This window comes from Ursus maritimus, unplaced genomic scaffold (genome assembly GCF_017311325.1).
Source record: "Ursus maritimus isolate PB19 unplaced genomic scaffold, ASM1731132v1 scaffold_29, whole genome shotgun sequence".
Taxonomy (NCBI): Eukaryota; Metazoa; Chordata; class Mammalia; order Carnivora; family Ursidae; genus Ursus; species Ursus maritimus.
Window position 1 is genome coordinate 23,950,931 of NW_024425452.1, and position 13,147 is coordinate 23,964,077.

The following is a 13,147-nucleotide window of genomic DNA, read 5'->3' on the forward strand; positions in this document are numbered from 1 at the left end:
AAACAAGTCTCAGGCCAGATGGCTTCCCAGGGGTATTCTACCCGACATTTATTTATTATTATTATTTTCTTTATGTTATGTTAGTCACCATACAGTACATCATTAATTTTTGATATAGTATTCCATGATTCATCGTTTGCTCCATGCAATACGTGCTGTCCTTAATACCCATCACTGGGCAAAAAGAAGAGTTAATACCTATTCTTCTCAAACTGCTCCAAAAAACAGAAATGGAAGGAAAATTCCAAACTCATTCTATGAAGCCAGCATTACCTTGATTCCAAAACCAAAGACCCAGGGTGCCTGAGTGGCGCAGTCGTTAAGCGTCTGCCTTCGGCTCAGGGCGTGATCCCAGCGTTCTGGGATCGAGCCCCACATCAGGCTCCTCCACTATGAGCCTGCTTCTTCCTCTCCTACTCCCCCTGCTTGTGTTCCCTCTCTCACTGGCTGTCTCTCTCTGTCAAATAAATAAATAAAATCTTTAAAAATAAACAAACAAACAAACAAAAAAACCCAAAGACCCCACCAAAAAAGGAGAATTATAGGTCAATATCTCAGATGAACATGGATGCAAAAATTCTCAATGAGATACTAGCAAATCGAATCCAACAGTATACTAAAAGAATTATTCATGATGATCAAGTAAGACTTATTCCTGGGCTGCAAGGGTGGTTCAATATTCACAAATCAATCAATATGATACACCAGATTAATGAAAGAAAGGATAAGAACCATATGATCCTCTCAAGATGCAGACAGAGAGGGGGAAGCAGGCTCCCTGCTGAGCAAGGAGCCAGATGCAGGGCTTGATCCCAGGACCCCGGGATCATGACCTGAGCCGAAGGCAGATGCTTAACCCCCTGAGCCACCCAGGTGCTCTGCAACTTTTTTCTAGATATGTCTCCTGAGACAAGGGAAACAAAAGCAAAAATGAACTATTGGGACTTCATTAAGATAAAAAGCTCCTGCACAGCAAAGGAAACAGTCAACAAAACTAAAAGGCAACTTTGGAATGGGAGAAGATATTTGCAAATGACATATCTGGTAAAGGGTTAGTATCCAAAATATATAAAGTACTTCAAAACTCAACACCCCAAAACCAAATAATCCATTTAAAAAATGGGCAGAAGATTGAACAGACATTTCTGCAAAGAAGACATGCAGTTAGCTAAAAGACACATGAAAAGATGTTAGTCATCACTTATTATCAGGGAAATACAAATCAAAACTACCAGGAAATATCACCTCACACCTCTCATGGCTAAAATTAACAACACAGGAAATAACAGATATTGTTGATGATGTGGAGAAAGGGGAACCCTCTTATACTGTTGGTGGGAATGCAAACTGGTGCAGGCACTCTGGAGAAGGGTATGGAGGTTGCTCAAAAAGTTAAAAATAGACCTACCTTATGATTTAGCAATTTCACGACTAGGTATTTACACAAGGGATACAGAAATATTGATTTCAAGGGACACATTCATGCTGATGTTCATAGCATGTTCATAGCATCATTATCAATAATAGCCAAATGACAGAAGAGCCCAAATGTCCACTGACTGATGATAAAGAAGATGTGGTACATATACATACAATGAATATTATTCAGCCATCAAAAAGAATGAAATCTTGCAATTTGCAACAACATGGTTGGAGGTAGAGTATTATACCTAGTGAAAAAAGTCAGTCAGAGAAAGACAAATACCATATAATTTCACTCATACATGGAATTTAAGAAACAAGACAGATGAGCATGGGGTGGGGGAAGAGAAATGGAGGCAAACCATAAGAGAGACTCTTAACTATAGAGAACAAACTGAAGGTTGCTGGAGGGGAGGTGGGCACCGGGATGGTTTAAATGCATGATGGGTATTAAGGAGGGCACTTGTGACGAGCACTGGGTATTATAAGTAAGTGATGAATCACTAAATTATACTCCTGAAACTAATATTACACTCTATGTTAACTAACTAGAATTTAAATAAAAATTTGAAACAATAAAAAAAAAGAAATGGAATATCTGACTCATGAATAAAACTGCTAAATATTAAGAAAAAAAGAAAAAGAGATACAGTATAGACCTTGAAACCATATCAAAAACTTTCTGCACTCTTAAAAATAGCTAAAGTATAATTTATTCCTAAAAATATCTGAAGTTACCTAGTATTTTATCCTCCTCTCAAACTAATAATCTAAATAAACATCAATTATAAGTTGAATATCCATTTCCCTGCACCTTGCTTTTTGTTGCCAAGTTATCTGTGTATAATATTCTAAACTGAAAGTTCCCCTTGTTACACTGAATATATTTCTCTATTGTTTAATGGCATCTATTGTTGCTGTGAGAAATCTGCTTGGTTTAATGTTTAATTACTATTTCTATTGGTAATCTGTCTTTTCTCCTGGTAGCTGGTAAGAGTGTCTCTTAATTCTTGATTTTTTTCTAGTTTAAGTATGATGGGTCTAGGTGTGAATATTTTCATAAATCCTGCTTGGTTCTTAGAGTTCACCTTCTATTTGAGGATGCAGATCTCTATTCAATTTTCAAAAATTCACAATACTTTTCAAACATTCCTTTTTTGTGATTCTGTTGTTTCCGTTTGGAAGTCTTATTTGTCTTTTTAGTCTATCCATTTCTTAGCACTTGGGTGACCATATAATTTATTGTCTAAATTAGGACATATTTGAGAGTTAAAAGGATTGTCCACTAGTAATTACAACAGGACAATGGATGTAAACTGGAACTCTACCAAGCATACTGGGGTGTATGATCTATTTAACATTTTTACAGATTTTATTCCCTATGTTATGATCTGGGTGAATCCTCAGTAATATTTTCTAACTTATTATTTTCTCTTCTATTGTCTCTGTTCCAAAGTTTACCAAATCTTTTGAATTTTTCAATCCATAGATTTTTAATTTCCAATATGTCTAGTCTTTCTGCTTTTAATTTGACTTATTTCATTTCTGTTTTTCATTGTTTTTATATAATTTTTAAATATAATTTATATAATTTTCATTTTAATCCTTAAGCATTCAAAGCATATTTATACTAAAGTTTTGGATAGATAGTTTCATAAATTTTTACCTGGAATGAAATTTTGTTGCAATTATTGATTTTTTTCTGGGTTACATTCATAGCATTAGAATTCTCCATGTGTTTTGAAATTTTGTTTTGCAGCCTAATTTTTAAGGACATTCCCCCCACTTCTTCTTTTCCTTCACACTTCTCTGTCTAGTGGTTTTATAGCTTTATTTTCTCAACTTCCTGAAACCCAGCTCTAACCCAGACAACTGTATAGAATTGCAGAACACCTGCCCATGGTCTCAGTAGGGCTAGGACATCAGGTTCTAGGCCAGGGGCAGTTGGCACAGTTCCTCAGGCGCATGGCGTGTTTGGTCCTTTTGCTTCTGAAGCAGTCTACAAAGTCATTACTGCAGGTAGTGGGTCCTACACATTTCCAACCTCCTTTTCCCAGAAGGAGCCTCACCTTGCACCTGTTTTCAAACCTGGCTCCAGTCTTCTGATTTCTATGGAACACCTTCAGTGTTCCTTCCCTGAGTTGCCAGCTGCCACTGCCTGCTTCAGGACCAGAGCCCAGCATGTCTGTGACCTCGGTTCCACCCAACTTTGGGTTTCTCTTCTATTTTGGTACACATCAATGCTTAACAGGTTTTGAACCCAGACAAGGCTTTTACTTTTATATCTTTATATACTTTTGCTATGTGTTAGATCGAGGAGGTACATTAGAGCAGGAACTAACTGTTCTATTTTGACCAGAATACATACAATTTTAAAATAAAGAAGTACACTGTATTTTTTTAAAACAAAAATGGGTGATTACAAAGTATCCAGACTTACCAAATTTGGAGGACATTTAGAGGTATGTATTTTTTTTTTTTAAGATTTCATTCATTTATTCGACAGAGATAGAGACAGCCAGCGAGAGAGGGAACACAAGCAGGGGGAGTGGGAGAGGAAGAAGCAGGCTCATAGTGGAGGAGCCTGATGCGGGGCTCCATCCCATAACGCCGGGATCACGCCCTGAGCCGAAGGCAGACGCTTAACCGCTGTGCCACCCAGGCGCCCCTAGAGGTATGTATTTTTTGTACAAGTCTCTGAAACATTTTTGTAAATATGAGATAGTGGTAGTACTAACAGGATGAACAGAACCCTTTGTCTACAGGATGGTTTAAAATAACTTTTGCCAAACTGCAGTTATTTCTTTCCGAATTACATCGTATGGGAATCTTTTCTATTAGCTGAAGCATTTTCTGGTGCTGACATTGTGACTTGGCTATTTTGAAATGAGACATATTTTATTCGGTTAAAAAAGACAAATATTAAGTTTTCCATGTAAAATAGTTATGAAATCTGCAGAAAAAAGAGAAAAAAAAAAGAAGAGGAAGAAGGAAGAAAAAGCACATTACTCCAGTGTTTTGAATAGTACTTGGCCTTAGTAAATATTTGTGGAAAAAATGAAAGGATAAGTATCTGAGTCTCACGCCATTGCTGGTTATCCCTGAGTAGTCAAGGGAGTAGGGTAGGGAACGTGTTGTGGATGGGACAGGGATAAGCGCAGCATGAGGGCTCACAGATTTAAGGTAATGGGTCAGGTGAGAGGTGAAGTGAAGTATAGAGTTAGTGTAATTGTCAAAGTGTTTGTTGTTCTATAACTTGGTTGTAAAAAACAGTGATTTTTTTGATTTTGACATTTTTATGTGGTTGTGAGTTTTCTGAGTCACATCAAAACCATTATGCCAACTCAGCCACGTCTAACTGTCCTGCTTCCCATTTTGAGCCTATTTTACTGAGCTCTACTCATCATTCAGAGGTGAGGAGACAGGTCACAGTGTGAGGTTATATATAGATATCCTCCACACTGTGGAGGGAGCACATTTGGAGAAAAGAAGTACATGAGTCATCGCCCTGCTGCAGTCCCTGCATTGTGGAACCTAAAGGGAAGGTCCATTCAAGGCTATATTGGAATGAATAGCAGGTTCCAGCAACATAACTTTACCAATTTTTATGTCACCCAAGCCCCTAGAGGAGAAACAAGGAAATAGGTTGGATCTTAAAGACTCAGAGGGACAGAATGATTCTGGTTGAGTCACTGTGGCCTCCGCCTCAGCTCTTAGCCCCTGTGCATAACAGTGGTGGGCCTTCAGTTTCTAAATTTCTATGTGGGAAGCAAGTAAGGACTCCTCATTGGATCACTTATTCCCAAGACCCACTCCCAAGAGCAGAACTCTTCAATAACTACTGACTCAACTATTTTATCATATTGAAGGAAACAAAATAGGGTGTATGAGAGTATTTTAATATGCAAATCTCACTCAAAGTTTTCTCTGAGTCATTTTGCACTCTAATTTACAACATACTCTATAGCTCAACATAAATATATTCCCTTTAATTCTTCATAGGTTGACACTTGCTCTTATTGGCCAAAGACTAAATAGAACTTTGAGCAATCTCCTGAATAAGTGGGGAAACCAGTTCCAGCAGGTTCAAAGGACTCCTATTTAGACTGGTTTCTAGGAACTAGAAATCTGTATAAACACTGTGAGGAAGCTGAGCCAAGACTAAACCAATTACATTAAGTTGATGAAAATAAATTATGTTGTTTTTGTGTTATTTTCCCACTTCACTAGGTCTTTACTGCTAAGATTTGAGTCTAGGACATATTTTGGTTTTTGGCTTAGTATTATCAGCATCTGGTCTCTCTCTGTCCTTTTTCTTTTCCATTTTCTCCTGTTCCCTCCCACCAAAGACATATTTCTTTCCCATAATACCACTGTTGCTGCCACCTCTTTTATCATGAACTGTCCCATAAGATCTGACAGTATACCATACATGCTTGCTTCCTCAGGATGTGCCTAGCTTTGCTTCCTCTCCTTTGTCCTATGTATAGCTCGGCTATAAATATATTCTTGCCTTCATCTTCTCTACAATACCTCTAATGCTCCTGTAACACAAACTATTACCAATATAAAATCCATGTCATTTGTTTCTTCTTTAATAATCCTTGAAATCCATTTACTGGTAAAAATCCTTTTAAACCTTAGGAATAATACTCACCTATCACTATCCAGATTTTCTATATTTATAGATTAGATTATAATTATAGTGCCTTATTTTTACTAGTTGTATTGATAAATAGCCCTATATAATTGTAAATAAAGCATTAGAAGTAGTCCCTTAGACATACACATATACATTTTCCCCAAAGTCCTTTCAGAATGATGTAACATAATAAATTTACCAAAAGACAAAATTAGGATGATGAGTGGCAGTTAGAAACTGGAAAAACAGCATTAATTTGGCAACTGATTAGCTATTTTTCTGTTGAGCAGAAGATAAGAATCCAACTCTGAAAAGAACTAAGTCCCCATCTTTGACATTAAGTTTCCTCAAATGTGCAGGTATTAAAAAGAATTATAATTGAGCATAGTGTTCCAAATTTATTACTTAGTACATAACATAGCAGGTACTAAATTGAATTGAAGAATGAAACTAAAGAAGATATCATAGGAAAATAAAGTGGAATCTTGTAAAATTAAAGACCCCGTTTTTCATAGAAATTGTTTAGAAGTTGCTTAACTAGGAGTGTGCAAGAAAATTGCAAAGTCTCTTTATTTTAGACATGGTTGTATTCACTGACATGCTTCAACCTGGTAATAAATCAGCCTGGGAACCTTTTACATAAAGGGATGTCACTATAAATTAGCTTTTACATTTTATCTTAAGTAGTATCATCATAAAATATTTAATCAAGACACTAAAGCTGTCAAAGTAGTTGGATAATTTGAGACCTGGTGTGTAAAAAAGATCTGATTCTTTCATGTTGGGATTTCTCCTTGTTATATAAATTTTGATTTGTGAATTTACTAGAACTTGCCATAGTAATAACAATAGATAACTTATTTACAAATTATAACTATAACAAATGTTTGGCAATCAGAGATACTATTTAAATACTTTGGTTAGAAACTAATCAGAACAGACTAAATTTAAAGAAAATAACACACCAAAATGCTTTGTCTTATTTTGCTCTGAAATGAAGAAGAAGCTATTCTTACCATGCAGATGTTTTTTTTTTCTATTCTTTTTTAGTTTATCTTTCCATATATTTGTCAATTATTTCACATTTTTGAATAATAATAATGATAATGATAATTTGACTTTACATACAAGATAAAAATTGATCTTTTCCACACTCTTCTTAGGCAGGGAGAGTAGGAAACAGATAAAGAAACTGAAGTCTAGAAGGGTCACTGGGTGTCCCTTCTGTCCTGGCTTCTTATACTTCAGAAGGCAGCAAGAGCCCATCTTTTGGCTACTTGTCAGGATTACCATTTTGTTTGCCTCTTCCTAGTGGAGGATCCTTGCTTTTCTCTTCACTGGCTCTTTGACCCACAGGCTGCACCAGTTAACTATCGCCTGCCTCGGGCTCTTCTTGACTTCTGTGACTGGTTTAGCTCTGCATTTCTGACTTTGATCTTTGCCTTTACTGTTTGTTCTCTGCCTCCCTGCAACCTCAGTGGCCATGAAAATCACTTCCTGCCATCTGCCCCAGTTCCTTGAGCCTATTTCAATCAGGCCAGCTCTGTCCAGCCTCCTACCATGAGAGGAGGATCAGATATCCTGCCCAGAGCAACAGAGTCTGGATGATAACACAAATAAAAGCACTTTTGCAATATGCCATTCAAATTGTTGAAGATAACAACCATCACAAATTCTCAACTATTTTCAGTCATTACCAGCCTGGCCACATTGATCAAACAAATAAATATTGTGAAGGTAGATCTGTGAATTTCTCTTACTTTTTAAAAGCTGAAGTAATAAATTCCCCAAGTATAGACTTCAAACAATATCTGTTGACTTAATTAGAGAAGAAATGCTTCAAGGATGAATTCTTTTCCTAAACTTGGTTGTCTTTTCAACAGATGATACATCTGAAACAATAGGTAGGGAGCAGATGTGGGATAGTCTGAGTCCTAGCTTGCATTTGGCAAAACTCTGACTACAGAGTGAAACCATTAAAGATGTTGTCAGTGAGACTGATGATGTTACGCATTTTGAAACTGTCCTTGACAAATTATATAAAATGCACAATTCTCTCCAAAGACACACCATGAATTGTAGCAAAATGTAACACATAATACACCCTTTTTCAGGGGCAAGAATTTTATTAGTTCACTAAGGCACATTCAGACTGAGTTAAGACAGATTCTGAAATAATTCTACTAAAATATGTCATTGTAAATAGTTCAGAATCAAATGGAAAAAGAAGCATGAATGTACTGAGAAGAGACTGTTTAAATAACATATGACCCTCTCCCAGTGTATGATTTCCCCTTCCATGTTGGAGTGGATAAGGTGGGCCTTACAGAAGCAGGTCCCAAGGATTGTGAGATCATGGATGAGAAACCTGAATCCAGAGTGCCAGTCCAGTGTTTTGATCTGAGCTTCTAAAGCAGGAGTGACTTGCCTTGTCTTACGAAGAAACCAGAGGCATCTTAGATGGATTGGGTCAAATTTCATCTCCTCTGCCCCCAGTGATTGATAAGTTAAAATATTATTTTGTATTAAAAGAGAAATATATATGACATATAATTTTAAATTCTTATAGACTTTTAAAATGAAGAATAAGAATTCAAAGAAATCTTGTGCTTGCATTGGTTGACCACCCCTCAACTAATGGCATGTATTTACCTGCCTTTGTCTTAAGGATACTTATATGGACATGCCGAAAAAGAACAGAAAGATAGCAAAAAATTGTGTATCTAAGTATGGAGTCAGAATGGACAGGCAAAGCACAACATTAGGAAGCTTGGAGCAATTCCAGGGACCAAAGCTGAAATCCATGCAGGACTGAATAAGCTAGTTCTCTTCATTATTTCCTACCTGCCTTTTTTCCATAGAACTAAAGCAGAAAGTCATTGAGTCTCAGGGTTCAGAGAGACTTTTTAGGGCCATTAAATCCAATCTTCTTATTACATAAAAATTCCACAAGAGTTTTAAGAAGTAGTTTTCAAGTGTCTTCTGGAATACTTTCAAAGACAAAGAACTCATTATAATGTAAGAAAGCTTTTCTACCTTCCAAGAATGTGAATTGTTTAGAAGTACAGGATTGTTACAACACTAGTTTCTAAAAGTCAGATAGTAAGAAGAAAAATTGTCCTTAGGAATCTATTTATCCTGGCTTCTCATTCAGGGCTTTTTTTCACAAAACTTTAGTAGAAATACTTGATTATAAATTGGTCTAAAGGAAACTGACTTGGCAGCTGTAAGGGAAGTCCAAATTTAAGCCAGAGGGAAAAGAACAAATGACATCATAGGAAGTTGTGAAACCTAATTCAGTAGAGAGACAGGCAGAGTTATTGACCACAACCTAAGACAACTTATTTTTCAGTAAAAAAAAGTGCTATGATCCACTAGTGGAATATTTCTTCCTTCTTCCCCTCATTTTCCCCTCCTGGATTCCAAAGTGCAGGTGGCCCAGATACACAGCATTACCTCAGAGGGGAAATATTTTAAAGCTATTGTCCTATTCTTAAATCAACAAAATTAAAGAATCTACAATAGATCATAAGTGATTCTAGTATTCTACAAAAAATTCCACAAAAATCCTACACAAACAAAAATCACAGTGATTCTATAATTACCTCCAATTCTAGAGAGTCAATTGCATATCACTTTCCAAAAAATATATATATAGGACACTATTTTGAAATGACAAAAACGTTGTGCTTGTAATTAAGCAATGGATTCTTCTCTCTTATCAAGTGCAGAAACTTCTGTAAAGATTTTATTTGTATTTTACACATAATAACCACCACTGTGGGATATCATCATCATTCCCCATTAATGCCATATTAACTGAAAATCTATACAAAGATAGGATATGTATGAAAGTCAAACAAATTTGGGGGTTTACATACTGACATTTAGCTCCTGCTCACCAGCCACTTAAGTGAAGGCTTATAGTAGAATGTGCCTGGTCTACTAATATGTATAGAGATCTCAGTCAAAACTTTTATTAGAGAGACGACTGAAGAAAATCATCCTATTCATACAATAGCAGAAGAGACTCTAGTGATCCAAACCTTTTTAAAGTGTGACTGGACATCCTAGGATAAGGAGACATGTGAGAAATACCATCAGCATTAAAGAGAACAAGCAAGGCCAAAATATAGAAAACTGACTTGAGGAACTAATAATAATCTGAGCTATAAACTATTTTGAATTTACATATAATAAATTCAACCACTGTAATAGCCTTATGAGGTAAATACTGTATTATCCCATTTTGTGGATGAAGAAATTAAGGCACAGTGCATCCACAAACCTGGTCTCACATGCAGGGAACAATCTGCTTATTCTATAGTGTCCACTGAGTGAACCCCTAGGCCCACCTGGCTAGAATGGCCCCAGCAATTCTAAGAGAAAAGAATTCTGAGTGTGCCTCAGTGAACTAATAAAATAAAATAAAAAAGAAAACTAATAAAACTTTTCAGCTTCAAAACAAAAAGCAGAAAGCTACTTGGACTGGGCAAAGATCATGTTTAAAGCAGCAAAATTTTGCGATCAAATTATTAGCAGAAAAAGATAAACACAGTCTTTTCTACAACCAAAAAAAAAGACTTCATTACTGAGCATAGTGTGGTGGAAGAATTGGAAAATAAATTAGTGGCAAGAAAGGAGGAAGAGCAAAAGTCCAGCAACAGCTGGCCAAAATACGTAATGATGTAAAGAAACTCCAGCATTAGTTAAAAGAAGTGACACACCTAATTTTATTGAAAAGCTCAGAGAAATAATGGAACCAGTTGAAAATGCAATGAACACTTTTAAATAAGAGCAGAATTTGATATATGAAGAGCTTATTAAAGAAGAGAAAATAACTAATGAATGCCATATCCAGAAAAACTGACACATGGGCTTTAGGTCACTCAGAAACACACAGAGCTTTCATAGCAATGTCAAGCAAAGTTCCTGTAGACAAAGTACCATCATATAATCTTCTAAGAGAAATATGGATTCTGAAAAATTCTTTCAGCAAACAGGAAGATGACAAGGGCAATGGACTATGATTATTACTAGAACTCTGTAACAGTGAGGAACAAACATAAAGAGAAGCCTACATTTATGGGAGAAGTTCTAGAACACTACCCTGGACGAACACAGGATGAAGTGCAACAGCATGAAAAATGCTAGAAAAATTTCTGACTCTAGAAGAAAGGAAAAAAAGTCTATTAAGAATTGGAAAACTAGGGGCGCCTGGGTGGCACAGTGGTTAAGCGTCTGCCTTCGGCTCAGGGTGTGATCCCAGCGTTCTGGGATTGAGCCCCACATCAGGCTCCTCCGCTATGAGCCTGCTTCTTCCTCTCCCACTCCCCCTGCTTGTGTTCCCTCTCTCACTGGCTGTCTCTATCTCTGTCGAATAAATAAATAAAATCTTTAAAAAAAAAATTGGAAAACTAAAAACAGCAAAAATTTGGGGATTTTCAAGTAAAGGCCGGATATACTTATGCTTCCTCATAATAAACAAGAAGATGATGAAAGTAAAAAGAGGAACAAAGAAGAAAATTGCCAGTTGAAGCTTGCAAAAAAACAGAAAAGTATATAAATATCAATGAAATATGTTTCTTATACTTAAAAGAAGTTAAGAAAAGAGAAAAATGTAGCAGAAGGAGCACTGATGTTAGTTTAAACTAAAGTTACTATTAGAAAGTTATGCCCAGGAGAAATAAAAGTAGGAAGAACTTTTGAGGTTTGAAAAGGAGATATGGGCAAAGGCAGAAACCAGGAAAAACACTGGTGATGAAATTTCCAGGTTTCAAGAAACAGATTTACGTAACTTTGGATCAAAAATTTTAGGTAGGCAAGGGAAGAGGAGAAGGCAGAAAACCACGAAGACTGGACAAATTAAGAGTGAAACATGCTAGTAGAGATTCCTCTAGGCTTTACTAATTTATCAAAGTTTGGAAAGAATGGACCAAAGATATAGGACCAAGTTCTGGGCCACTTCTGCATATTCCCCACTGGGCTTTTTCAACTTAGAGACAGGGACAATAGAAAACATGAGATAATGAACTTGTATACAGTTGACGAGAATGTTAGGGAAATACAGTGACGAAACATCTTTAAATAACACTAACCTCATCAGTTAATTATTAATTGTATTATGTGAATTATGTGTATATGTGAATTGACAGGTACGAGGTTCCATACTGACATTGCTGTGAATATTTTCTATTTATATTAAGAAAACATTTAGTTTATATGTTGGCCTATGACTGATGTAAAAGCTATTGAAATAAGTTTACATTACAAACATTACTTCATTCAATGCACAGCAAATTGAGAAGTTTGTTTCTTTATGGAATAACAGAATTAATTGGAACGATTTCAGAGTGGTATTTTTTTAAACCAAAAATCTGTAACTTTTGGAGGTAAGTTGGCTTGAGTAAAAAAAATGTAACGTTTTCTTTTTAGAGTTGTAACATAAGTTCATACTTCTTCTAAGTTTAACAAATTGATAGTTTGACAATTACTGCATTTTTGTATAAGCATTTTGTATTTGTTTGAAGCAAAAAAAAAAAAAAGAAAGAAAGAAAGAAAGAGAGAAAGAAAATGAAAAAGGAAAGAAACGAAAACACAAAGTTTCCAAAGGAAACAAAACCATTACATAGCTGACATTCAAACCCAGGCTGTCTTGCTCTAGAGTACCTCCTCTTTACTATGCAGACAACCTCCAGTGGCAGAAAAATTTGAATAGCTAATATTCTACCCAAATACCTAATGGATACTGAGAAAGTGTTATAACCTTAAAAAAAGGAACAAGAGCTCCTAGATGTTGAAAACGTGAATAAGTTGAATAAAACAATAAAAGGACCAGAAAACAATTTCTCAGAGCTACCACAATAGTAGTTGCAGGGGATTCAGTTTACGGAGGAGCCCAGATCTGCAGTGACGGAATCTAGCAGTCACTGCAGCCGTTCCCATGGTTATGGAGTCAGGTTGCTGCTGCTGCTACAAAGGGGTCTGCGGTGACAGCTACTTTTGGTGCCTTGGGCCACCTAAGGACACAACCTGGCAGCACCTTGCCTGCTGTGCCGGCAGCATCTTTTGCCTCCTACGCTG

General features: G+C 36.3%; 1 pseudogene; it reads left to right on the plus strand.

Moving 5' to 3' along the window:
- The first annotated feature begins 3,321 nt into the window (after nucleotides 1–3,321).
- On the plus strand, nucleotides 3,322–12,646 carry LOC103657470 (annotated as a pseudogene).
- Nucleotides 12,647–13,147: the final 501 nt, after the last annotated feature.